This window comes from Linepithema humile, chromosome 8 (assembly GCF_040581485.1).
Source record: "Linepithema humile isolate Giens D197 chromosome 8, Lhum_UNIL_v1.0, whole genome shotgun sequence".
NCBI lineage: Eukaryota > Metazoa > Arthropoda > Insecta > Hymenoptera > Formicidae > Linepithema > Linepithema humile.
This window is the reverse complement of record NC_090135.1, coordinates 8,576,006-8,601,013: the sequence shown is the minus strand read 5'-3', so window position 1 is coordinate 8,601,013 and position 25,008 is coordinate 8,576,006. Positions and strand designations below refer to the sequence as shown.

Below are 25,008 nucleotides of genomic sequence, written 5' to 3'. Positions count from 1 at the left end.
TTCGAGTGCACGCGAGAAAACTGGCCGTAGGTAACCGAGAGAGTGTGATGAACCCTGGACGAAGAGAGCGTACGAGCAGCTTTCCCACCGAATCAAAGACGCGGAAGTCGACTGCTCTTGTATTCTTTTCTGACGCCATGAGTTTTGCGTGATATTAGAAATTAACACCGCGGTGAAATGTGTAGGTGTATCCAATGTTAACAACTAAAAATAATTTTGCTCTACATTTTCTTTTCTCATTTTTATTTTTTAATGCATATAAACGTTTTAACAACGTTCTTTTTTTTTCGATTTTTCTTCGACATTCTTTACTATGCTTCATTGCATTGTCTTGCGACGGTGCTTTTATCTTGGAACAGATCAATTGCGTCAATTATACAGTTAATATGGATGATTATTGTTGTACCCTTTTAACCTCTCTCTCTTTTTTTTCTTCCTTTGAATGTAGATGGAATGTCATATTATGAACGTGGGATAAGAAATCGCAATTAAAGAGAGAAATAGTTATTATATATCGATCTCTTGTTAACAAAGGTTTTTTACGAAAGTTAAAAGAGTATGTACCGCTATCTGACGAATAAATATTGTTTTTTGGGGGATTATAGCATATTATCGTCGTACTTATCCACGCCCTAAGTCTAGATAGAAAAAATGAAAAGGAACCAACAAGTATAAACGCCGTTATCGAACGCGATAAGCGCATTATGATATCGCGTGACTGTGCGAACATTCGGTCTCATAGAGATAACATTTCAGTGCCGATATGAGTATAGATTTCGTCATATACAACGACGTAGAGCGGCCAACAATAGTTTCTGGGCCTGCTTGCCAAGAAAGGCAGGTTATCACATTGGGATGATCGTGGGTCTCGACCGGCTTGAGTTCCTTATTCCCGCAGCTTTTCTTGCGAAAATGTCGAATATTGTCCCTCGTGAAATAGCAAAATCGCTTAATTTTAAATATACGATTAAACTTTTCTTTATTCATAAAGAAAAAATATTTATCTGTTTATTATATACGTGCTAATGATAGAAAAATATACGGAGAGTATTAAAGTTAAATAGAGCCAGAGAAGAATAATAATGAGCATGAGAATGTGTGATTGCTTTCAAATTTATATAGAGTTTATTTAACATTGCGCATTTCTATTTTTGTTAAATTTAATTGCGTGATGGATTTCTTTTCCAGAGTTATATTTTTCCGTTTTGCTACATTTTGTTTCTATCTCTTTTTCTCAGTTTCTTCTGTTTTAGTGAGATTACATAAGACGTACATATTCGGATTAAAAGTGTTTCCTAATGACCGTTTGTCGAATGATGTAACGCGTATGAACGCAATGCGACGCGTAGCGTCCCAACGCGCCAACCCACCTCCGTAATCTCGTCTGTCTCGCGAGTTCCGCCGTACGAATACCGTTTGCCGGATAGGATAAATGGCAGCACTTTGGAGTACGACACATTTCCATTGTCACCGTGGCGTTGTAGATTGAAACGACTTGGCGGTTCGTGAGTTATACGCCAACGTCGAGAATCGGCCGGGCGCCTCGGTGTCCGATCGCGGTGCTGTCCGATTACAATGTAAATGATTGATTATGCTTACGCGACGATGACAGTCGATAAATCTTGAGGAAGAGCACGATGTACGGCGCGTGTGCTTCATCGGGCGCAGAGGTCGAAACACAGTGAACTGTGAAGTATATAGATAAAAGAGACAGTAGACGGCTTTATTAATTTGGTGAGTCGCTTCACATTTTTCCGAGCTAACTATAAAGATCAATATCTTACAATTAGTAGTATATCAAATTAAAAACAAAAAAAATTAAAATTAAACAGGCTTTAAAAATATTTTGCATTAGAAACATTGTGCTTTATCGCGACACAACATTCCAAATTCTAACCTAGCCTAATCTAAATTCAAATATTAGGAACTTATATTTATTTATTTAGCGAACTTTATTTTACACGATCTATAATTTGCGACAGAATTTGAGATAGAAATCAATTAATAATGTTACATGATAAAAACAATTGAAAAGAACCGAAATATACACATAATATGACTTATAATTTATTTATATAATTCTGTCTACTGTGTGTATTTTGATTTTTCACATGTGTCTTGTATTACACGATACATAAAATTATAAATAGAATTTTACCTGGAATTCTGTCGCGAATTATAGATCATTTAAAGTGAGCTTAACATTTGCATTTTGTTATCAATCACGAGATTGCACGGGAATGTTTCTTATCTGACAGACCTTGCAAACTTGACAATGCTTATTATGTCTCGCTACATATCTTTTGCTATATTAATTGGATGTCATCTTTGATTGATACTTCTTGTAGCTATTATCTTATCATTTATTCGTAATACTTTACATTACGTTTTCATGTTTAAATTCGGCACGCTAGTTGAATTGAGTCGTTATCAGTTTTGTTGTTGTAACAGAAGCGCAAAGCAAGACTAAAAGAGACTGAAAGATAGAGACGTAGTATGTGCATTTAAAGTAGTAGGCGTTTATTATTCAAATTTCTGACATATGGTTACTTATATGTTATTCTTGTATTTCATTGTGCATCTCACTCTCTAATCCCACCAATAGAACCTATAACCTATAACGGTGCTATTCTCGGTATCACTGTGTTTATAGAACACTGGCCACAAGTTTCAACAACGTCAGCATGATATCAGTTATTGAATGAAACAGCGTATAAACACACATTGTAGTTTTATATAGCTGTGAGAGCGAGAGGAGAGACAGAGTTGGTTACGCACATTTTAACCAGCATTCGTTATAATTACATCGTCTATCATTTTTAACAATATTGACGTATTAGTTAGAATATTTGTAATATTCGATTATCGTCTTACGTTTCTACGAATAATCATAGGCTTGTAAGCCAAACCTGGCTCAACTTTCAACGGTATCGACATTGCACCAATCACCTCGGTTAAGATGTAAAGCCTGTCGTATATTTTATCACTTGCACTCCTCTCGCTCTCTCTCTCTCTCTCTCTCTACGCACTACTAGTCGTCATAATTATTCGCGCTACACTCGCAGTACAATATCTTCGGTGTGTCAGACTTCTGAAATACAATATTACGTGAAAAGCCAAGCTATCCGGTTTCCTGACGCGAGTCTCGCGCACTCCGCGAAATCCAAGTCGAATCTATTATTCCCACCGCGTTATTCCAGTAATTGCACGAAGAGATTAAACTCGAGCCAGCGGTCGAAACGGCTCGCAAACGGGACGAAGAAGCGAAGAACCGAGATATGGTATAACAGCGCCCTGCTATTTTAGCCGCGTGCAAGTTAAATTGCGGGGTGCATCATCACTCCGACCACATTTTCTCAAACGCCGATGTTATAGTCGCGCATCCATATTTAATAAATCTCAAGAAATCATGTATATATCATGATTATTAATGCAAATGCGCATGTGACTACTGTCAATGGTATATCTATTATATTTTCTGCACGCGCGTCATTAATATGTGTCAGAACTTTTTATTATTGTCGTGTGCTATTATAAAAACTTGGGAAATCGATTTGGACGAGGAAAAATGTGATAAACATGTTGAAAAATCTTCTATGGATTATACGTTACAATAGTAACGATATTTCAAAGCTAATTTAGAGAATAATTTTCTGTGAATAGATAATTTATCAAAGTCTCTCTTACATTGTGAATTTGATCAATTACTTAAATCTGATTCTTAATCTTTTTTTTTATACGAGGTTTAGTTTGATTAATAGTCTAATTTTTAATGTCCGAAGATTTAATTAAATATTTAACAATCGACAGCTTAGATCTCGGTATCAATCGGTGAGAAGAACGTATCGATTGACCAAAAATTAGTTCGATTTCAATGCAAGAGAGAATGCAGGATAATAAAGCGATGCAAAAACTTTCTGTTGTGCGTGTGTGCACTTCTACATCATGTCTTTGAGAGAGGCATGTCAACGAGCGCTGATCGGAGCTTTCTGCTGATCCCTTTCGAGTTGCCGTGACGGTCCAACGCGACTCGCGTCGTGCCCGGTAATTGCATCGTGCTCGCTCGCTTTTCTGTCTGTCAGGCGGGAGGAGTGACTCCGACAACAAAATGCCTTTCGTCAAAGTAGAGCTGCGCCAGCTTTTTCTAGTCGACGATGGCTACCTTCCTCCTCCTCCTCGTCTGCTCGTCTAGGGTTGCCTGCGTCCCCTTCCTCTCTTGCCCTTGTGTTCCTGCCTCACCAGTTTCATCTCTGTTAGAGAAGTCCGCTCGATGGACGTTGGCTCGTGCCTCGGGCCCGTGCCCATTAACGGTGGATCCTTTAGCGGCATTATCTATCAGAATAACTCTGGGAACGCGTTGAGAGCACGATACATGGTGTGCGTCGGTTTTAACTTTTATTATCTCTCTCTTTTATGTTCTTCACATAGAATATACCTACTTATTGCATCGACATTACATGAGACATTTTGTGCAGTTGTAAAACGGAAATGGAGAATTGATAAAAAATTGCAAATAATTAACTTTATTATTGGAAATTTGTTTAATATTTCAATTAATATAAATCGAATCTTTTACGCGACTCACTTTTTCGACATTTTATATGATACGGAATTTTCGTCGATTGCGCATATTAGTGTTTTGTTTATTCGCTAGAGGAAGATTCCGGTGCTTCTTCGGATTGTGGGAAGGTTTCTTTGAGAGAGGCAGAACTCGTCTCTCGCGCCTATCTCAGCCGTATATCGGCGCGCGAAAACCACGCGCGGCGGCGGTTACGAATCGCGGTCTGTCTTATTTACGATCCTCTTGAAAGTGGGGTACCACCGCATCAGCTCTTCTGGTCGACGAGTTGGTTGCTTGGTCGTTTGGTTGCTGATGGCCGAGCAAAAATAGCTGTAAATTAGGTATCGTGACGTTTACGTCGCGGTCGGCTTTTGAGCGTGCGGCACGGCGAGTCGATTGCGTAAATACTATGTTCTTCGTCCAGTTTCTTGCAAAGACAAAGAGATTTCAGGCATATTCAATATTTGCTTACAAGGATTTGTTGATCATTAGAAATGACGCTAATGACGAGAGACTAATCAATTTTATTTTTTGGGAGAAATACGAATTGTTTTTATCGGGATTGATTTTAGCACAAAAAATTTGATATTTTTAAAGCAATTTAAATTTTTTATATCTGCGAATATGTGATATAAATCAAATTACAATTATCGAGCAATTATGACATAAAATTTTACGAATTTAATATGTTTTTCAACTTTATTTATTTTATGTTTCTTAGCCTAATAACTGTTTCTTCGGACACATTAATTATCTTTGAAGGAAAATATATCGTTCTCGTAGAATGATTTTAACTTTATGCGAAGTTGAAGGAGTTTATTTTGCCGCGCAATACGAAAGGTAAAAGGGATCATTCGGGTGATCCTCGGTAGGGACTCAGGTCGACCGTGACGATAGCGACCCTCGAGAAGGTCGGACAATAATTCCCGACCAGACCCAACGTCGATTGAACCTTGACGAGGCGGAAGCGCGCGGGCCCGGTGATCCGGAACACGCTTCCACATCCGGGCGCATCCTGGACGTTCAGTCCAGCGGCAAACGACGACCTCGCGGCGCATTCGCGATTGTAGAACGGGACGATTCAGTGTAGAAGAAAGCGGACGAAGGAGAGGGAGAAGGAGAGGAAAGGGATAAGGGCAGTTGGCATCAGAGAGACAGGAGCCGTTTGTGCGTCTAGACATGAGTCCGTATTCGCTCTACCGTGAATCGAATAAATGGTCTCGGTTCTCCTGAGCGTCCCTCCTCGACTTTTCATCACGGCGATGACTTTCCGTCGCCGCGATACGATTAACCTTGAGCACTTCCTATCCGTCTCTTTCCGTTCGTACGCGACTGTCGTAGGTGAGTGAGTTACGGAGGATATCTTGTTGAGCTCTGCGAGTTATGCTCTTCTTACAAGAGTCATTGGCATCGGAGGAGTTAGCGAGTTTCTTTGAGGTTGGATGATAATGAATTTAGTGAGAGGAGGTCACAAAAATAGGAATCGGGATGTGAAAAGTCTGAAAAAGAGAAGGCAACAATTAACGTGCAAATATTTATTTATAAAATAGCAAGATAAAAATAAAAAAATTCAAGTATTTAAATATTTAAAAATTTTAAATTGTTATCTTGTTAATTTTTTTTCCACGATCATATTTGCATTTTCGAAGAAGTAGCATGAAGTCGATTATCGAGTTCGCACAATCTGTATGTCGGGATGCGGTCACCATTTATCAATTAATAACATCTTACCGATAAGGTCTTAATTGCCCTCTGTAGCGACGTGGGATCCCGCGGTGCATTTAATTAAATTAGCAATTAAAATGCCGCAAATGCAACTCCCATCGACTATCCAGTTGGTGATGCGGTTCATATGTCGAAATGCAGAGTGTCGTTGCCGTGCGTGCGCGGAGCACACTCCACGCAATCGTTTCGCGGTTTTAATCTGCGGGCAGACTGATTCGATTTATGCCGCATGAATCGAATGTAGATATCAATGCAGGATGTCAGAGATGTAGTCTCACTCTTTTTTTGACAGTTAGTTTTTTATGAATGTGTGAGGATGGGACTGAATGTTTTATGAATTGCGATTTTTATCATTCCTCTCGTCATATGTAACATTATTAAATTAAATACTTGAATTATTATTTTCAATATTTTATTAAAACAAGGTTTTTTCGAGCGAAACAAATAAATAAAACATAACAAAGTATAAGATAGAACGTTTCTATTAGCATTCTTAAAATCTCTTATTCATCGAACCTTTCAATTCATTATTAAATTTTTCTTAATTTGGTTTTACGTATATATATATATATATCTTATGTACGCTCTGTATATTCATGTATTCGGTTACCGCAAATCGAAGATTTGTGATGAACATACCGATATATAGTGTATATAAAATATAGTGTATATTAAACCACCATTTTGGTTCACGATCGACCAGAGTTTATTTTCTGCCAATCAGTTTTAATTAATAGCTGGCTTGATATTGGGTGCTGAAATGAATATACCAAATACTACAAAATTGCATTTCATTTGAGCTGCAACGCCGGAACTTGAAAGGAAATAGTGGCTTACGCATTATAGCCTAGTAACGATTACAATCTAACTGAATAAATGTTACTCTGTCAGCGTTATGCTTACGTATTTTACAATCAGGATCTAGAATGATCATGAAAATTGATCTAGAAAATTGATTTATTTCGCTTTAATATGTGCTAGCCGACCTTAGAAAAATCGAGTCTTAATTCACAAATTGATATGATCGCCATTATGCTGTCATCATTATTATTGTCGGTTCGCAATTTTCTAGCTTTTTTCCTGCGACCTTAATCATCTGCGGCAAATGTAACACATGTCGCTCGCGCATGTTGCGCACGAGGAAGTATTTCCATTATCCTGGGCGTTAAATCGGTTCGCGGCGTATCTGAGCGCGGGATCACAAGTGATTTCCAGATCAGCACGATCGTAATGTTTGCGCGGGAAAACGAGAGACGAGTTGGCGAATATCGCGATTTCGTTGCGGAACGACATCGCGTTCTCTCTGTTCCGTCTGCGCGACCCGTCTCCCTCGAGCGATGCTTGAAATTGAGATTAATTCGAATCTTCCGGGTGTACATGTACGTATAGTGCGGCGGTGAATTAACGCGAGTCGTCGCTCTCGCCGCGGGAGCGAAAGATTACGATTCTATTAACGCGTGAACGCGACCATTGTCGACCGGATTTTACCTCGCGCGATGTAATTCGCGAGTCGCGTTAGGATTTCATCTTTTGTAATTTCGATTCTTTACAATTCCAGCGTGTGGAGATTTCATATGTTTATTCTTAAAAATTCTTTTTAATGAATTCTCGAATCGTCGACTTTAGATCTTTGATCTAGGAATACTGTCGTTTGAAATTTAGTTAAATTTGTATCACAATATATTAATAATCTCGTGAACAATATAGCGGGTTGATAGCGAGTGGAATGCCAGTGGAGAAAATTAATATTGGATCTTCCAGCGCACCGAGCGAAATTGTAATATAATTGCCATACTTTCGATCGCGTTTAGAACCGCGAGTGATTCGAACGGTTGCGCCGGCATGTGCGAATTAACAAGCGATTTTGTCACTTGCCGCGTGTGCAAAAGCCCGCGTCAATTCAATTATCGGACCAAGGCCGACGCTATTGTTCGTCGTAGTTCGCTCTCGATTTTGTGCGTTTGAATTTGTGCTGTTTGCACTGGCCATTGGGATGATTTCTCGACATTCGCGGTTCGATACCAGCGAATGTCGAGAAATCCTATTCGGGATGGCTTTAATTCGAACTCGTTTGTAATTTTTTGCTTTCACAGCTCGATTATTTCTTTCTTTTTTTATTTATTCACGTTGTGTTTGATTTCTCATTGATTGCAGTCTATATGAACTTGATATCCTTGATTGCATTTTTTTGTACCAGTGATATCTGCCGGCGATGGTATGACGTCAGGTTAAAGGCGTACATACCTATATTTCGTTAACTAAAATGGAATTTAATAACGTTACGCGAGTTGAGTTACACGCATACGTGAGTAATGTTCATTCGGCGCGACGACATATGCGCATTTATTGTCGACATAGGCGCATTTATGCTCGTTTATTGTTACTTGTAACGACATAATGATTACGGACAATGAATGAAAGTGGTATTTAATTTTACCTCCATAGTTAACATAGCATCGCTTATTAAGTTATTTCATTAAGCAAAGGCAATTTAAGTGACGGTAAAAATTAACAGTAATGCAGAAAAATAAAATTTTTTTATCTACCTTTTTCCAATATATTGAAATTTTTATCATTAACATTGAAAATCTAAGGATCGACAACTCAAAGATTCGAAGATCGAATATTTAAGAATTAGATATTGCAAAGATAAAAAAATCGAGATCTGACTCTTTTAATTTTTGATGTTTTAAAATTATAGTTGGATTTGCTTTGTAAAGCAGACTAAAAACTGAAGATTTGAGAAACAAGATTTAAAGAACAAAGAGACGTACAGTTTAAAAATGTAAGCATTAAAATAAGATTTATGGAGGTACATACATGTTCATTACGAAAAATAAGGAAGTTTTGTCTCGCAATGCAGATTTTGCTCGCAGCATACAGCTTCCGTTTGAGATTCGAGATATCGAAAGTTGTGCGCCTACGCGGCCGCTCTTTGCTTTTATCGGGTTATTCACCACCCGTGTAGTGAAAAAGGACCAACGTGAGGAATGATGCATTGGCGCCGCCAGAATTTTTTGTACGAAAGTATCGAAAGAACTTTTTTTAAGAACCTTTTCAAACTGGGAATTTTTTAATCGTATTTATTATATTTATTTTGAAAATATATTACGACATTCGTATTGCACATCAAAATTGTCATATTTTATCGAAATATTCCGTAAAATTTTATTCCATTTTATAAAATTAAATTAAATGTTTGTTTATAACACTTTATTAAATGAAGGGATATTGTTGAACAATTTTTTCTGCTATTCGGAGGAAGTTAGAGGATGCAAATGTAGCCAGTTGCAACTTGATTGCAAACTCACGGCGCCTATGAGCTACATCGAGTAGGGTTGCAAGCGAGACGGGAGAGGCTGCGGGTCCCTCGCGATGCGCCAGGGCTCTTCCCCGACGGTAATTGGTGTTCGGGCCTCATTGTGTAACTGGTATCGCCGTGTATTCGCCGAGGTATCGTCACGTACGATCTCTTGGACGGTGGCGAGCCTCTCTATGACGCCGCTTCAGAGAGATAAGCCATCGTAGGTATATACGTATGTACCTCAGGGCCGACTCGAAGTAAATCTTTGCAGAGCATCACAAACCATCGTAGATCATTTCGCAAACTTTCCTCGCCGTAATTAATATTCGTTCGAATTTTGGCGATTCTTTATTAACAGGTAAATATTTTGAAAACACATGAAAAGTGTATGTGAACTTTTAATCGATAAAATCTCACGATTGATAGAAGCAAATTATTTTATATCAGCTTATTTCAATATAAATTTTTTTCTTTTGTCATAATATCCGTAAATGAATTGGAAAAATGATACGTAAAGAGAGCAATGAATCATTGAAATTGTCAGAAAATGGGAATTCGGTCGTTTTATTGTTTTTTCGTCGCTTTCAGCAATAGCCATCATAACTTGTCAATCTGGAAATCAAAATCTTCTGCACGTTCGTCATAAATTGCATTTATGGCTGCTGAGATAACATTTCGTCATTTTGTTGTCGTAAGACGCGGAAACTCACCTGGGTGAAGCACATTAATAATTCGCACATTAAAAATTGATAACAGTCTTTGTCGGTCGATATCCGTGGAAATCGTTTATATGCTTCGTTTTTAGGTGTTACTAGAATACACAGTGGCTCTGAAAATTTTTTTTTCTCACGATTTAATATAATTTTTTTTATTGTTATTGGATTTTATTTTAGTGGCATTTGCATAATATAGACATACGTGTGCGTGTAATTTAATCTCTTAAATTGTTTGCAAATTGGGGTGAATAAACTCAAGAATTATACATGTAAAAGTACACACACGTGAAGGACAAACTCACCTACACCGATTTAATACGATATAGTGCTTTGAAAGCTTTCGACTTTGCCGGTACACTCTTACGAAGCGAAAGTGGAATCTTTTTTTTTTTCTTTTCGCCCGACATAGACAGGATCCACTTCATGTCGACGACTCTCAGGTTTATTTAGGACGCTCTATAAGTAATCTGTCGTTGATGGGCGTACGGCCTGTTTCTTGCGCTAGAGGCTTCGTGAACGATTGTCACAAAAACTGGTCTTTCTGCTCGCGCGAGGCCGAGGACATGGCCTTTACGCTTGTTAAGAAAATAGCTCTCCGCTAGTTCCCGGCTGATAAATTCTGAAATCTTCTTAACATTCTTTAATTTATTAAATATTGCCATAATCAGCTTAAAGAAACAAACAGTTTGAAAATGTGTATTAAAGTAGCTAAAATAGTGTCGAATGTTCATGATTTTTATTAAGAAAAAACTGTCATCGAGATGCGATGATTACAACATGTTATTGCGGACACACAGTGTATCGATTGTAACTGTAATATAATTATCACTAATTGACGATAAAAACTGCCAATCAATGACAATAGTTTGTCTCATGAGACCGGCTCGAGGAGAATGTCAGGCGTAAAGCAGTCGATTCTATTGCTCGTTTTACAACAGTCGAGGGGTGAACGGGACAGAGAATTCGCAAGGAAGTTCTGAGAATCGTTAACGACTCGACTTTAATTGTGTCGGAAAACAATCGCCGATTTAACTCTTCGCTGTATCGGTTGTTATAGTTGACGCGCCACGAAAATATCGAAATGATAATGCTTTCTCTGAGTGTTTTTATCAGTTGTTTTTATCAGTTTCATTGTTATGCTATTTAATATATTACCAATGTGCAACATTTGCCTGTGCTTATGCGCATTCAAACGTATAACGTAATTTAATTTTTATAATTAAATGTTTTTTATTTTATGTTTGTCTTGGCAAAAGGATATTTATGTTTTGATAAACAATTAAAACAATATTGAAAGAACATGTCATTAAAGTTTGAGAAGGAACATTTAATTATATCAGCTTACATTCGAGATGAAATCTAATAAGCGTGTTAATTTTATAATTCAGAAATATCTGTCATAACTGGTGAAGTTATATACAAAGTGAGCGGAAATTAAATTATAGACACTCTCTGCCTCGTCTTCGTTATAATCTAATACGATTTGTTTTGTAAAATAAATATGATCAGATTAACATGGTAAAGAGGCAGAGAATCGAGAGAGAGAGAGAGAGAGAGAGAAAGAGAGGGAGATTGATTGCTTCAGTGATCTCGCTTATATCCATCGATAGCACATTGCGTATGCACTTGCGGCAAAATGGCGGATACTGATTCGCCCGGTCTGCAATTCCCCGAATCATTAAGCGACGAGATCAAGTTCATGTTTATGACCGGTTGATTGCGAATCGTTGCGGACACTCTTGAAGCATCTCGGGTACCGGCGCATAATTATCATAAATCACCTTCGTTTGCTGCGTAGTGCTGCCGGCCACTAAGTTCTCTTACGTTAAATCCACGCGAGAACTCGTTTCTTTTCCATCGGTAGCTCGAAAATATCCGTAATATTTATTCCGCTTTGCAACAGAACAACGCAGATGTTGTTCGTCCGTAAGGTATCGATATTGCTTTCCGAGCAATACCAATATTTCTACGAAACAAATCAATCGTAGATTATTTAAATCAAGCTCATAAGAACGTTGAGTTGGAAAACAATAATAATTTGCGCAAGCGTTTTCTTGTTTTTTATATTTCCTGCTCAATGTGTTGTTAATTCTCACACGTTTGTGACAGATCGATATTTAGTCAAGGATACACATATTTCACGCGAAGCTGTTGATTAGTTCGGACAACGATGACTCGCGAAAAACGGACGCATGTGCAACAGGATGTGCAATATCGCGTGCGAAGGTATCGTCGCCATCACTATTGGTCGGTAGCGCAGCGTATGTGTTTTCCGATGCGCAGCGATAAATTTTCCCGAATTAATTCGCCTTTTCTGCTTTTCCCCCCGTCACTTCCGTTCTCGTAAAATCGCGCAATTAATGGCGCCCGCCATACACTCGGTGTCCGCTCGTCGGTCGCTCGGGGATTCGACGTCGATGCCGCCGGCGATGCTCGAAGCTTAAGTTAGGTTTATTACTGATTTAGTACACTTTGGGCTTTAATTCTCGGCGCAATTTGCGTAATAAGATTATGTCTTTTTCAGCTCTATCCTGCTGCAAGAAAATCTCATACATTATAAAAAGAACTATAGCCTTCTGATTATTATAATGTTATTGAAAAGGAGTTATTATTTAATTTATATATTTATAAATGAGATTTACAATTAAATAATTGAATAGAAATTTTATTTATAATACATTGACGGTTTACACATTTTTACACGAAATTAATTTGGTTTATTATGTCATCGATGCGCTTCGATTGTTGAAAAAAAAAAAAAAACAGTTAAAAATGATCTGTAATATCATTTTCATCATCTTACTTTAGAACTGTGCTCGAAATAGCAATACTCAAAATACACACATTTGTGCCCAACATTCTGTATTCTAATTCAATACCGTATGTGCATTCTGACATCTTGTTGATCGTAGTATCTATACGTTGTGATCTAATGCTCTCAGGAACGGACAACCGGCTGAAATTAATTGCAAGATTATACAGAGCAGATTATACAGCACTGATAGGAACATAATTACGTGAAACGGACAGAACTACCACTGAATTTGTAAGATATTCCTTTTACGGAAACGATCTGGTATATTTTCAAATTGATTTTGCTCGATTTTTCTCATGCATCTGATATATTTGGTTTAATAAATACATAATGCCGTGACTTTATAATCTAAAATTTTAGCAAATAAAAATTTGTTTAGAAGTGCATTGCCTCAAAGTATAAAATACACTCCTTGTTATCGTCAAGCATTTATATGATCCTGTTTATTTTTCATAAAATTTTTTCACCAGCGTATTGTTTGCAATTTTAATTAGAATTTAATTTCAAGACTGAAATTTTGTTCCCCACTAAAAATTCAAATTGCATTTCAAAATTAAAATGCAATTTCACGCAGAATTTAAATTTAATTCCGCGTCCTTTTAAAAGCTCTCGGCCGCATCACCAGTTACGTCGTTACGCGAAGCGGATGGAACACTTGTGGTGTATTAATTACTGTTTTATTTCGCATGTAACATACGTAGCGACGTGTAGCGCACTGTAAATAACCAGGAAAAATAGGAGTGTTCTCTCGAAAAGTTAAAAAATATTATTACGATTCATGGCTGCACATGTAGCATTAACAATCAAAATATTTATATTAATACAGTCAAAATACAGCTCCAATTTTATGTAGAAAATATGTACTAATGCTTTAAAATAATCGCTCTCATTCTGTTAATTTATTTGATTACGCTCGAAGCTAATCTTTTATAAACAAAAATTTAATTCTATTTTTTACAACCTTTTTGCTGTTAATATTAGGTCAATGAGCAACAGGTATAAATTTTATTAAAATTACTTGGAAAATAGTTGAGAATAAAATTTTATTATCAATTAAATTTTATATTCAATGCTTGTTTTGTCAAGTAGTTTATTTTGCATTATTATGCTTTACATATTATTACCATATTTAATATTATATTATATTTTCTTTTTAGAAGGAAATTTTACAAGGCTTATAATTAATTTTTTCAGTGAGTTAGGTATTTTCTAATTCAACTTTTCACAAAAGTAACTATTTTCTGAATAATTTCACCCAACGGTCAAAAAATTGGATGTGAAAAAAATCGGGTATTATTCTCGGTCGTCATGTAAAAACGCTTGATCTCTTGTATATAAAAATTCAATTTCTCGGTAGTGTTTCCGCCGACGGACATGTGATTGGCAGCCTCGAGTCCCACACGTGGGCTCTTTCAATGACGATCACACGTGGGACGACTGACCTCACTCGGCTTTCCCGGGCTCGTGTTTCACCAGTCGTGACTCTGGGAAAACACAAATTCGTCGTAGAAACGATGGTGACAGGCGGGGACACGTTGGTCCACTCTCGCTGCGACTCGCGCCTCTGAAGAGGCAGATTCGTTCCCTTCGGTAGCGAGCGCGCTTAACGATTTGTTTACCGACAAGGTGTCGTGCGCGCTCAAACGCTCTTTTCCGGGATAACGTTTTTTTCTTTCCGTCATTGAATAACGTAGTTTTCGACGAAACTATTCCGCGAGTCACATCGTTCATTTGCGAGTCTACATTTGGAGCAATAAAGTGAATATAATCAGTGACACAATCGATAATTAAATTTGCAAAATAACGCGACATTGTTACAGTCGATGCTTTAATTACAAACGCACCCGATATTGTTTGCTATTTATACCGTACCGTATTTTTAATTTGCAGTTTTATTTTATAATGTCAAATGCATGATACAAATCTTGCTTTTGTCATAAATAAATGAAATTGTAGTAAAATGTCAAATAGCATAATTGAGGCCGTTAAGCAATGCTTTTCCAATAACGTAATCAATATTTTTTAATTTTTTAATTATTTTTTGATAAATATTACTTCTTTAAACAGGTATATTTTGTTGTTCATTTGATATCTAATCTCAATTATTATATTCACTATCGATTCCTGAATAAATTGAGAAGTCGAGATGAGAGTCCATGCAATTGTATACATTTAAATCGTAAGAAAAAATATGCAATAAAGAAATAAGAGAAAAATAATGACGCTAATTAAAGTTGTGACGCGATAAAGTATCAGTTTCTCAAAATGTCGGTTGTATTGCAATATCCCTAATGAAATAGAAGCAACACGGCAGACGACAATAACAATGATAGAGAGTTGTTTGCGATAATTGACGATTAGCGGCGAGTTCCAGCGCGGCGTGTAATTAAAAAAACAAATTAATAACGAGCGTGAAATAAGACGACAAGATCACCGAGGGTCGTTAAAGACGCGCCGATACTACAACAGTAGAAAAAGAACGAATAAAGGTACAACAAGGACGAAGGAGGAAGGAAGAAAGTCTGCGGTTCTTTCGCGGCGAAAATTTGCGGTTCGGTGGATTTCGGAAGGGCGGAGAGGATCGGGGAACGAGACGATACGATTTAATTAAAGGCTTTCTTCTTCTCAGCCGCGACTTTCCCTCCCGGCTGGTTAACGAATCTAATTTTTCCTCGGATTTTAGATTATCATGGGGATTCATCCGAACTCGAACTTATAATGCAGCTTTCCTAGAGAGGGGGGAGGGTAAGAAGAGGAAATACCGCGTTCGTTAGTCGGAACGAAGCGGATAAACGAATCTTCTAATCGCATGTCGCGATCGACGTTCGCAAATCCGTTCTTCGATATATTGATATCGATGAAGTTATATACCGAAGAAGAGCAATGAATCCTTATTCGGTAATGTAAAATGTTCTTTTCAATTTAATGTGCTTTGCCTCAATTATATGTATTAAAGATTAAAAATTGAGAAGGTTGATGAATGTTTCAAATAGATATCGATAGTTTTTATATATATATATATAGGTTAGGCATATTTGGAAATAGATAATATGACTATATTTATATATAAATAGATAATTATAAATAGATAAAATATTACATAAATATAATCTAAAAAACGAGACTTTTTATTTGAAGTCTAACAAAATTGCGAATGAAATAATACGACAAACACTCTCATAAACTTTCAGAATAAAATCAAATTAAAAGTGTTAATAATTTGGGAGAATATTTTATATGTGTAGAATATTTTTTAAAAATTGCGAGATCTCATAGAAAGAATGATTTTATAATCAAGTTTTTTTAAGAGAAAATTTTATTGGTGTCGAAATAGCTCTAGCGAAAAGATTAAAAAGGTTTCTGCTCATAAAACCGCTATGGAAAAAATCAATCACGAATTACTGAAAGAATATAAAAAGTTTATTTAAAATTTATAAATTTAAAAATAAAAATCCGCGAATATTTTGAAATTTTTGTAGATTTATTTTAAATGCAAGTTTATACATAAAATAAACTTTGCGGATTTTGACAGTGATTGACAACTTTGATTTTCGGTACGGTAGCTCACATCCGGGTCACCCTGCACCTTCCTCCGGAGACTGGCACATTCATTATATCACTGTCTCGTTTCTCGTTTCATGATACTGGAGTTGGAAATCGCGTAATAAGATAAAATTCGGACCGGTTAATCGTATTAATGTCGCCAATACTACGAAACCCACACAATGAGAGTGGTTGAAATTTTAACGAGCGGCAAACTGGAATTGCTATCATTTTATCTGATAATTTTCATCGCAGGTTACTTTAGAATTCGCGAGTTCTCTATTGGCATTTTTCAACGAAATTCGCGTATAACGACCGATTTTTAATAATGAACGCTTCGCGAGTGCACGGGTGAAATGCGCGTACAGAGATACACATTCTGTGGAAATCCGGCGCGCTGCGCGATATCGCGTCGAACCATGCAAATTTTCGACACGCGAGTTTTATGGAATGCAAAACGCGAGCATGTCGGAATATATATTTTTGGCCTCCGCCGAAACAGCGATTCCTTCTGGCCACTGACGTTGCCGCGCCGCAAAAATTTATGACTTTGTCCGCCGCAAACGCCGCGCGAAACGAATATTTCTCACGCTCGTATTCGCGCGTGCACAATCCGATTACGATACCGCGAGTTTTACTCGGAGTAAGTTAAAGTATATTTTAACCAGTTACATGTGGGATGATGCACCTAACGTGTTATTATTGGAAACTTTTTCAACTTCGGAGTTTGACGCAATAAAAAAAAAACATTTCTAAAACTTTATATCAAAATATTTTTTTTTGAGCTGAAGAATTATTCAGACGATGATGTTAGATAAATTGATCTCAATGTATTATAAACAGAATCGGATAGAATTGCAGAATTGAAAGCTATTATAAAAGGTTTTGAAAATTATTTTATATAAAAATTATTTTATATTAATTTTTCTGAAAAAAAAAAAAAAAATGGTTAGGAATAATTAAATCTTTTATTAATAATTCTATTGGACTGTCATTCGTGCCACTATTGAATTGCATTCTGCTGTGCAACGACGCGAAATTGGACAGTCGTGGTTTACAGACGCATCAACTAATTAACCAACAAATTAGTAACATCTCGTCACTGCCGTTCTCAAACTTTACGAACATTTAGCAGCTACACTCGCCTCGCGTTTCGCGTTATATAGGCAAACTTTACCTTACTGGGAATTAGTTCTTCCGTCTACTAGCAACACAGTATTTATTTTAACGAGTGGCGTAACTAACATTGTTTCGCAATTCCGTATTTTGGCACACCGCGATTAAGCTCATATCAGCTTTCCTTACCTACGCGATCGATATAACAGCATATCGAATATTAATTCTAATAGATTAAGTCCCAATTACAGTAGCGATTGTAAATTTATTTTAATTAACAATGTGAATTACATATACAGAGTACGGATTATCAAAATAATTAATTAACGAAACAAGAAATTGAATAAACACAAATGTGCAATAATACAATTTTGTCATATAATTTGGACAATTCCATTATTTTTGCTCGTTCATACATTTCTATATTTCTATGATTTCTATATTTTTCATGATTAAAAAATATTAATTAACATAGTATATTATTATTAATTTGTTATAGTTTGAGCAAATTCTGTTTTACAAAGTCAAGTGAGAAATTTACTTATTTTGTAAAATAACGATGAATTTCTAAACTTTGTTGTATCGGTAATTAATATAGCACATTGATTAAAAAGAAATGTGTTTTGCGTATTGCATCATAGTACTCGACATCGAATTTAATTAGCCAGCATTTTTTTTCATCGCGTCTCCAGTGACGCGGAATGATGCTGTTTGATTCGGGCGAAGGGCGTCTGATTGAATCGAGGGAGGATACCATAGCAACCGCGTCACAATCAGAGGTTTGGGTAGAACGCTAACTGGCCATGGGCATCCTATTAAGAGTGAGAGGTCCTTGCCCCTGATCATGAGTTTCGCGTCCCAATCTCTCGTTGCCTTGTATTTACAGATAGGATATTCGTCATTTGACGACACTGATTGCAACGTCCTTTAAAGTAAGAAAAACTATTTTGCGGTTCCCACAATTTTTCATTAAAAGAATATTATTGCGAATAAGTCAGTATTATGTTTATAGCTTTATACCAATGGATAGATTTTATAATTAAAAACCCTGATACGTTTCATACTTTTTAAAGTTTAGTTTGAAAAACCTCGCGTAAACAAGACGATAATCAGTTTTTTTATCAGTTACGAGATTTTTATTAAAAATGATAAATAGATCAACAGATAAACAAAGATAAATATAAGTATTTCAGAAACTCTGGCGCATAAAAATAATATTATTAATTATCCAACTAACGCGATTCAGATAGCGTGATTTTAGTTAAATTCAAGGTATCATGTGTCGATTGCTCTCAAGTTCTCCAAATTCTCACAAATTGATAAGATAGATAAATAAGTAGATATTATTATCAGTCACTGACATCATTCTCGCGATCGATCCACGTGCAGTTTATCCACGCGCGTAGGATGAGGTGCGGCGCGCTTCGTAAATCTTCGCGCCGAGGTGGTTTCTCGGCTTTTTCATTGACGGTGAATTTCTGAATATGCATGAGAAGCGGCGATATAGCGTCCGCTCACGCGGGCATGCCATAAACTTCGCATAAGCCGTCGAAATCTCCGGGCGCTTCTCGCTCAACTTCGTTGTCGCGCAAAGGCGAGTCGTCGTCGACCTGAAAACGGAAGAACGGAACGAAGCGGATGAACAAAAGAACGCATTCTCTGTCATTCTTTTTCTCTCTCCGTCGCTTTCTGTCGCTGAGAACAAAAGCGGCTTCGTACTTTACTTACGGGCGAAGTGCAAATCGGATTTTAATAAGACCGACGAAAGTAAGGACGTTGACGATGGACGTTACGCATTCTTTAAGGTTCATTATCATGTGACATTGCATCTCGATGTTCACAGTCGTGACATAAATTTGCAAACGTCAGAGAAAACGAGTACAGCGAGCTGGTATTACATTACAATGGCGGATTAAGTTGTTTAGAGGCTCTCCAAGTGTAAACCGTATTTCAACTTTGTGATTTCGTGTCTAAAAATGTTATATTTCACAAAGTGTAAAATGTTGTGCAAATTTAAACTACAATTTTTTTAAAAGCGACAATTATTATAATTAAATTTATACATAAATGTTACGGTAGAAATCGTCAATAACTTGTTATTGAATATAATATAATGAATTGATTTGCGATTCTGTGTTCGGGATATAATCTGATATAATCGAAAAATGTGTGGCAACTAATATGGCGATAAAAATATTAACTTGCAGTTTATGATAACCATTATGATATTGAGCATTATTATTGTGAAAATGAGTTTTGAATGACACCGATGTCACGCTGAAAAGCTGAAACTTTGCTTTCATTAATTAACTCAACTGCTGTTTCGTAATCGTGTCGGGGAATCATTCAACTGGGACACGGTGTAACGAGCGAGTCCGGAGAGTTTCGGGGTTGTCGCCGTTTAACCCTTTCGTTAGAAATCGCAGGTCATAGTCGTCCCTTTGCAAAATGTTCACTTTGTAGGAATGGCTGCGGCAGTTGAACAGAAACTGACATCTCTATGCTTTTCACGATTTCCGGATGCAGCAATTTGTTCGTACAGTATATTCTATGTTTCTATAGAAATATAAATGCAAAATGTCGCGAGGCTCTCCACTGTTTTCCACAAAAGTTTCGAAAGAGAAATTAAAAGGAAAAAAAAAGGAAAGTTTGTTTAAATTTAAATAAATAACAAGATTCTATTTAATTGTGCTTCGGATATTCTGCATTTACAGAAAACTTCTCGTTTTCAACTCAAGAATTACCGATACCTCTGCAATTTAATTAACGAAAAATTGAAATTGCATTAGTTAGAAAATTCGTTATTAAGAGGAACGGTGAGGATCCTCGCCTTTTCTGTTGATTGGTTGAATATTCATCATTGAATTAACGTCAATATTGTATCGCACGGTAAGATGGAAAAAAAGCTTAGAAATATTACGATTTAAATTCTTATGTAAACCGCTTTCCTTTGCTATATGAACTGTACGGAGCTATGTCTCTGCTAAAGTCACCTGGGAGGGAAAGGGTTAAGGACGGCCAGGTTCTCGTCCGATTTAAAGAGTCAATAAATCGCGCGGCCAGGAAGAGGGCCCCGGAGGGAGGAAGAAAAAGAGAGATGGAACTTGGAATGAGGCTCGGGTGCGATAGTTCGCCGCATTAATAACGCGGGTGGGACACGATTTCGTGCTCTTTATTGCCGGTCGGTGTTGGGTCGGCGCACATATCGGCGCGGCCATCCATCGTCCAGGATCTCTCGAGCTTGCGCACGACATATCCGCTTACGGGATATATCGCGCTACGACGACGACGGTCGCGGCAGCAACGGCGCTAAGGTGCCTCGTATAACGTGCTGCTAGTTTATTGCTTAGTCCGAGCACAGGCGCGAATTCTGCTGCACTAGCACAGGCACATTGATGAAACAACCACGGTTGACGACCTCGTCCTGACAGCCAGGCGTAGAGTTATTTTTCCTTGAAAAAACGTAAAAATTAAAATGATTCCGGAGAAAATTAATCATTCATTGTTCACAGTATTTCGAGAGATTTTCATTGATTCTTCGAGTTTAAGTTTTATGCACGATATAAAAAACAATTATAATGCAATTTCAAGAAAATTTGAACTAATTTTTTAAAATAGAATCTTAATTTAAAATCATGTGACGTACAAAGGACCTTCATTGAGCATTGAAACGCTCAACGTTGAGCATGAAATGCTATGTTAATTTGAGAAATTTAAAATAAAATTAGCATAAATTAAGGCAGTCATTAAGTATAAGTAGTATTATAAATCATATTCTCCGTGTTTTGAAACACGAAAGAATCTGTACAAGAATTTAATTTAAATTTTAGTATCTTTTGCCTTTTCTCATAGCATGAGATATGAAATTTTAAATCATGATTTTTTCAGTTTTTGTGCAGATTTATTTAAATTAATATGTATGAAAACTGGAACTGATAAACTAACGGTAAATATTTTATTTAGTATTATTTTTAATTATGATTTATTGTACAACGGAGACGCGCAGTGATACAAATGTGGCGCATCTAAAATATTTGGACACACCATACCTTGATAATAACCATAACTCTATTTACATTCTATCTCTTTGCGACAAGAATACGATAGTATTGCTTCGGAAAAGCAAGATGCATAAAGATTGACGTAGTGTGTATACACAGATTGACGCTCGAGCATGCCTCAACGCTAACGATATCGACTTTACCTGCCTGTCCGTTAAACTCGAAACTTCAGTTCAGCGGAGTTTCATGCGGCCGGTGGATTCGATAATAAAAGCCAGCAGGCCGACGTTTACGACTGCCCGCGACTACGTTGCGCCTTGCCTGTATTTTTCCGGCGTAATGCGCACGTATCACTTACGCCGACAGTTACGCCTTTATTTACGGCGGCGTGACGCTGCGCCGCGTCGCAAACTGCGCCGTGATAAAAATCGATGCGTATCGACGCCGGACGTACCAGCGTCGTTCGTGTGATTTTGCGCCCGGGCTCGATTTCTTATTAAGATATCTAGCTGAACCTATGGACAGCCTCGACACGGATACGTCCCGTAGATAAGGATCGGCCTCTCCACAATGGTTGCCCAGCAGAAACGAGCTTCTGCTGTCGTCGCATACAAAGAGGCGCTTTATGAATGAGCACCTGCAGCTGCTGCGCGGCATCGCGTTCCGATAACATGCCGCTGGAACGTTGATTAACCTTTTAAAAACGGGGATATACCACTTGTTACGAAAAAAATATCGCGATTCGTGCAGGTCGTGGCAGGGAAACATTCTCGCAAAAAGCAACGAGCAATTTGGCTATCAACCTTTTCTAATTTTATGTAAGAAAACGCTCATGATATCAGAGAGATAGCCAGTAAGTACAAATAGAGCATCGATTAATTAAATCCTTTCCATTATAATATTAAAATATTTTTTTAATATTAAAATTAATTTTGCACAATACACGCTAATAGAATTTTTTATCAAGTAATAATAATAATTTATTGTAAATTCGTGGAGAAATACAAGAAAGGATCGACGATAGTATTAAGCATCATGTACATGAGCCAATCTCCGGTGTGCAGCTCTATTCAACCGACGGATATATGTCGCATTAATTATATCTCTGTCAATGCACCGTCAGACCGAAGCAGCGTGTCAGTAACCACAGTCGGCCATTGTTCGCCGGGCTAGTTGGATACCTGGCGGTGGCCACCGCGGGAATTGTTGCGCTTATTAGCTTCGAAGTGCCTGCCGACCGACGTCGTTGAGGGTACGATATTGAAGCGTCCTGATATATTAAACGCGGTCGGATGTAATATAAAATATCTGTATTCGGTTGCGGCTAAAAATACTCATGACATGTTATGTTTGAAAGTAACAATTATTTATGGACGCGTCATGCAGAAAAACATAGCTACTGCATTTTAATTATATTTAAGAAAGTTGCGAATTTTTTAATGGCAAGCTATTGCTGGCATTTTTAAATAATTTTTCTGAATAAAGTTCAGTTATAAATGAATTTTACTTCAAGCACTTTCCACGATCTTTTCATGAATTTTATATATAGATATATTATAAAAGCAGCACATAAAGAATAATATTCTCAGATATTCAGAATAAATGCATAAATAATAAAAATAGTTTTGCATTAGTAAACGTCATCTTGCATAGTAGCTTATCTTTATTATTGTTCGGCAAGAATAGAAAATTGGAAAGTTATAATCGATCCCAAAATGGAAATGAGGATGTTACTATCCGACTTTTCGCGCTTATTGTTATCCAAGGAACGTAGATTTATTCGACTCGATTGACCTTTAGAACAATCGATACATTTTGCTGATGATTAATCGCAATTAGCAACGTGCTATGTGCGCAATGCGCAGAGCAAACAGGTCGATGTGCCGCATGCGCCGTGACTGATGCATTTGAGGATTTAAATTCATCTCATAAGTTGATTGTTAACATTTTAACATATTTGAAACTTTAGCATCCAACTTCGATGTCGATTTAATCATTGTTTGATACTCAAAGCTTTGTTTTCCCACCATCTGTAATCGAAAATTTTGTCCAGTGTAATCGGCGAATTATTATATTTGATGTTCTAACGCAAAGCAATCCGAGGAAATAAAATCGTAAGAGCATGATTAATTTTTTTTTATCGTTTGACGAATCTTCAATTAAGTAAAGTGTTAATGAACATTTGGAGTCGAGTTGCATTTTCTTACTTGGATACCGTGGATCTAAATTACACTAAACAATTACACTAATTACTCCAACGAATACGTGGTTGCTCTTGAATTTATGGTTGAAATCATGGCGCTTTGTATGTGTCATGCGAACGTACTAACACGCTCATTCAACATTCGTGTGAGTTGGTATAAGTTAATACTAGCTCGAGGTTACCTCCGCTTCCGCGTTCTGAAGCTGAAACGCTCCGACCTCGCGTAATAATTGAAAATCGGTCCGGCCAGCGCAATATTTTCTATGGTGCGGCTCGCCGGGGCCGTTCGTTCGGTCGGTCGGTCGGTCGGTCGGTCAGTCTTTTGTAGCGCTGCGCCAAAAAGTGCGACGCAGAAGATGAAAGCCGGAAAAAAAGAATGCGTATGATCGTAGAGAGGAGGAGAACTGCGGATAAAGAGAGGTAGAACGGATAGTAGAAGCGCGAATAAAGAGACGTGAGAGGAGGAGGACCGCGAATAAAGAGGTGGAAGCGGCGGAGGGGGAGGATGCGGCAGGTTCTCTCTCTCTCTCTCTCCCTCCCTCCCTCTCTCTCTCTCTCTCTCTCTCTCTCTCTTTCTCTCTCTCTCTCTCTCCACTTTTCATCCAATATTCAACAAAGGTTCATTCAATTCATCCTTACACGCTAACGCATGAAACACCACGCGACGTATGCAAATGGCTGGTGACAAATGATCTTGTTATTCCCCGTCGCTCCTCTCGCTCCTGGCCGCCGTGTCCGTTCAGGCATTATACGATGTCGTGCGTCCCTTTGAACCCGGACGCCGGCATTTCCCCTGCTGCACGTCGTCGCTCGATGCATTCGCGCTCGCGCGTCGCGTTCCGCGCGTTCGAGCATGAGCCACGCTCGCCGAGAGAGCGGAGCGAGTAGAGCAAAGATGAACGGAGCTCTCGTTTCGCGTTGGACACTGAAATCACTGTCTGATCAATCAGTTGTATAAATATGTACGAGTGAAAGTGAAAAGAGACTTGCATTATTTTATATATTATCTTTAGTAAGAACGTAA

The 25,008-nt window shown here is 37.6% G+C and overlaps 1 protein-coding gene across 7 annotated transcripts in view; it reads left to right on the top strand.

Moving 5' to 3' along the window:
- The window catches only part of Rbp6 (RNA-binding protein 6), a 581,361-nt gene that overhangs the window by 86,924 nt on the left and 469,429 nt on the right, over positions 1–25,008 (top strand). Inside the window, exon 1 of one of the 7 annotated variants that reach the window (XM_067360266.1) lies at positions 1,130–1,734. The exons of the other annotated variants lie outside the window; for them this stretch is intronic. The gene's annotated coding sequence lies outside the window, so the exon portion shown is untranslated. Of the gene's footprint in view, positions 1–1,129; positions 1,735–25,008 lie in introns of those variants that run through there. 7 annotated transcript variants of the gene reach the window in all.